This window comes from Nycticebus coucang, chromosome X (assembly GCF_027406575.1).
Source record: "Nycticebus coucang isolate mNycCou1 chromosome X, mNycCou1.pri, whole genome shotgun sequence".
In the NCBI taxonomy this organism is placed as follows: Eukaryota; Metazoa; Chordata; class Mammalia; order Primates; family Lorisidae; genus Nycticebus; species Nycticebus coucang.
In genome coordinates this window covers 123,776,961-123,781,279 of record NC_069804.1, presented here as the reverse complement: position 1 = coordinate 123,781,279, position 4,319 = coordinate 123,776,961, and positions in this window count along the sequence as shown.

Here is a 4,319-nt window from a genome sequence, read left to right as displayed (position 1 = left end):
ATTTTTTTTCCCTCCCTGAATTGCATAAATCCTTAATATATGGACGTTTTGTGATGAAGAGAAATAACTTTATGATGGCTGACCATACTTCCATTATCAAATAAACGTCTAAAATTGACTAAAATATTTTCATTAGAATTTTTTCTACATGCAGAGCGTCTTAATCCATACTCACCTTTTTTTCCCCTATAATGATGGTCAATTAATTTTTCAAGCTTTGAAAAAGCAGTCCTGAAGAATAACTTTCTGTGCCTACTCATGTTCTGTCGTCTTCCAAGTATGTAATCATTTGATCACAGGAGTGTAAGTTACAGGCTAGAGATCATTCCGCTTAAATATTAGTAGTCTGTTTGCATCTCATAGTGAATGATACCATGTGAAAATGTGAGAATTCTGAGTTGTGATTTTATTGACTTGTTGCTTGGCTTTCTTAGGCTTTGTAACTTTTATGTGTTAAAGTACTATCGTCATAAACTGAATGCTTTAGGATCGTGCAGGATGTTTGAGAATAAGTCTCATTCAGTAACAATGTAGAGCACTTAAATCTCTGAAATACACCTCAGAATTAAAAGCCTTTTTTTCCCAAGATTCAACATCTTCTATTAATCCTGAAACTCCTGAGTCTTAATGTGGGAGACTTAAACAATATTATTTAATAAAACTAAAAGAAGGGGTAATTTGGATGGAGATTAGGAATATCTTAAAATTGAGATTTCTGACCAAAAGAGAAAAAATTTAGACTTTGATTTTTTTCGTAGGCCCAGTAGCGGGGTGGAGTTGTGTTTTTTTCATAGGCCCATATTCTTCACCACAAGAAAGGTGATTGATAACATGCCCATGATTACACTATGTATAGATTATTTCCTTTTTAATCTCTGTAGTTTAGTGAGCTCTTTGTTCTGCCCTTTAGAAGTCCTTAGCCTTTTAGAAGTCCTTAGCCTGTCAGAAGTTTTCTTAAAAGAAACAAAGCAGTGGGTAGTATTCCCAATTCAGTGACCCCTTCCCAAGAAGTCTGTGTAAACAGTCCTTCATGAGTGACCCATGCAAATCACAGGTTAGTTGAGAATATAAGTGGGACAATTAGTATGTTCCTTTTGTTTCCTGATCACTTCAGCAGCCCTGTGAATTGAGCCAAAATACACGGTTATGTGGCATTACTCAGTGAGGAAACCTTAAAAAAATGTTTGTTATTGCTACCCAATTTCATTACCCTCCCATCCTCTTTTCATTTTACTCTCTCCTCCCTCAAATTCTGGTGTTATTTTTAGTGGTCCCCTACTGATAATATCTAAAGAGCTACATAAAAATTGTATGAAAAATGGAAATAGCAGTATGAATAATTTTAACAGATCCCATAACAGGTGCCTTAAAGTATGTATTATGCTGTCCACAGATCTAACAACTAATTAAGGACAAAAATTATTTTGTAAAGTTTCCTAAATGAGACTACCTTGAATCTATATTTTTGCCAGTTAGATGTCAACTTACCTAACCTTAAGCCAAACTAAGTCCCACATATCAACTATAGTATTCTTCCTTAATGGCAGTGATTTTCATTATCCACTTTGGATAAACTAAGAAAGTAGTGATCTTGTTTTCCCTCTTTCCCCACCAATGCTTTTTTTTTTTTCTCAAATATTCTAGTCCCAGCATTCATTACCTTTAGTCAAGACGTCACAAATTTAAAAATAAAACTTAAACCACTAAAGGCAAAGGAGTTGTTCACTTTGTTGAAATTCATTAAGTTAGATAAGTCTTACTATCAGATGCATTTAAATGTGGGTTCAACAGATAATTTCTTCCTCTCCCTATCCCCCAAATTACATTTAGCATTTAAAGCTGTTTATAGCTTGCCATCAGCATTATTCTGGTAGGCTTCTCAGTGTTAAACTGTTTAGAGTTTTGTTTTTTTTTAACTCTTTAAAGTCTAATTTTAAAATAGATAGTTCTGGTGTGTACCAGAATGTCTATTTTACAAAATGTTCTTGATTAAAGAGATTTATTTGTAAATCATCCATTGTTTTTGAATATGTCCAATAGATGTGATAAAATTTTCATTGTCTTACCATAAAGCCTTGCTGATCAAGAAGGGGAACACAGATACTGTAAAGCTTTTTGTGAATTTTAAAATGCAAAATAAAGCAACAATGTCTGAATAAAAAAAAATAAAAGACACGTACTCAGAGGTCATTTTCAAACTCAATAGATAAGTGTACCATAAGCTATGATGAAGTGTCTGGGTCAGGGGAATGGCACTAGGTGTGACAAAAATATGCTGAGGATTGGAGGTTTCCAGCCTGTTCTGAAGAGGTAGAAGGCCTAGGGCAGAGGTTGGCACAGAATATGGGCTCAGACAACTCATATAATTCATAGAACACTACCTTTCAAATACTTTCATTCTTCGCACCCCCTCCCCCCGAAATTAGCCAGAGAAGATGCAAATTCTCTACTAATGCGAGATGCAACTATCTTACCTCTGCGTTTTTTTTTTTTTTTGTTTGTTTGTTTTTTGTATTTTTTCTGCAGGTTTTGGCCGGAGCTGGATTTGAACCTACCACCTCCGACATATGGGGCCAGCACCCTATCCCTTTGAGCCACAGGCGCCACCCTCCCCCCTTTTTTTTTGCTACAGAGTCTCACTTTGTCCACCTCAAGTGCCTTGGCATCATAGCTCACAGCAACCTCAAATTCCTGGGCTCAAACGATCCTCTTGCCTGAGCCTCCTGAGTAACTTGGACTGCAGGCACCCACCACTATGTCCAGTTCGTTTTTCTATTTTTAGTAGAGAAAGGTCTTGCTCTTGCTCACGTTGGTCTGAAACTCCTGAGCTCAAACAATCCACCCGCCTTGGCCTCCCAGAGTTCTGGGATTACAGGTGTGAGCCACTGTGCCAGGCCTAGCAACCTTAAACTCTTGAGCTCAACTGATCCTCTTGCTTCAGCCTACCAAGGAGCAGGGGCTATAGGTTCCCACCTCAACATCTGGCTATCTTTAGAGATGCGGGTCTTGCTATTGCTCAGGCTGGTCTCAAGCTCGGGAGTTCAGGCAATCTACCCACCTCAGCCTCCCAGAGTGCTAGGATTGTGGGCATGAGCCACTGCACCCAGCCTCTCCAGGAGTTCAAAAAAGCATCTAGCAGAGGTAGATGTTTTCATGAGTGGTATGCAAAACTGTATCTTGCTTAAATAAATAAAAAGTAGCACATTCCTGGCAAATCCTAGTTGCTCATGCCTATCATCCTAGCACTGTAAGAGGCCCAGGTGGGAGGATTGCTTGAGCTCAGGTATTCGAGACCAGCCTGATCAACAGTGAAATCTCGTCTCTAAAAGAAATAGCTGGGCGTTGTGGTGAGTGCCTATAGTCCCAGGTATTTGGGAAGCTGAGGCCAGACGATTGCATGAGCCCAAAAGTTTGAGGTTGCTGTGAGCTATGATGCACAGTGTTCTTTCCCAGGGTGACAGAGTGAGACTCTTGTCTCAAAAAAAAGATTCAGTGCTATAGAATCTAACCTGTGTACTTGTGTCCTCTTATACATTTAATCCTAATCCGCTAGGGCCAAATATAATTACTCCTTGTGACAAAAGTATAGAATGTTACCCTACCTGGAGATAACCAAAGTAGGAATACCTGGTTTGAAAATTTAATTCTGTCATTTACTATGTGATCTTGATACTTTCACTTTAACCAACTGACCATTGGTCTCTTTACCAATAAAATGAATACAATAATAGCAGCTTTACACAATTATTGTGAAGCACACAGTGGTTATTCAGCAAATGCCTGATAAACTGAACTGCTCAATGAACTTCACTTTCCTCTCCCTAGTCCTTTTTGCTGACCATGTCATCTTAATAGAGAACCTCATTATGAACCTAAGTGATATTTACTCTAAACATTATGCACAACTGGTTGGGTACATCTGGATGTTTTATACGGCAAAAGCATCAAGAAGCCTCCTGGGAAATAAATCATCCAAAATTAAAAGAATGTCATATAACTTGGCTCAAGGGCAGTTGGAGCTGTGTAAGAAGGAGCTTGGCTAGATTATAAGTCCACCAGTATGTCTGTCACAGATACCATCTGGCCCAGATCCCTTGAACCCATGCTGAAATCTTACAGCAAAGGCTCTCTAATAAAAGAACAAGTGAAAATGAAAAGAACTTTTTTCCACCATGCCGGCAGCCTCAGTGCCAACAGCTTTGGCAGCATCCTGGGAGTTTGCACCACTAGCTCTTCCAGCATTTGAAGACGGCATCTTTCTTATTGGGCTGACACTGACAATATGTGTGTGGACACTGCAGGCCACCAGTTGCACCAGT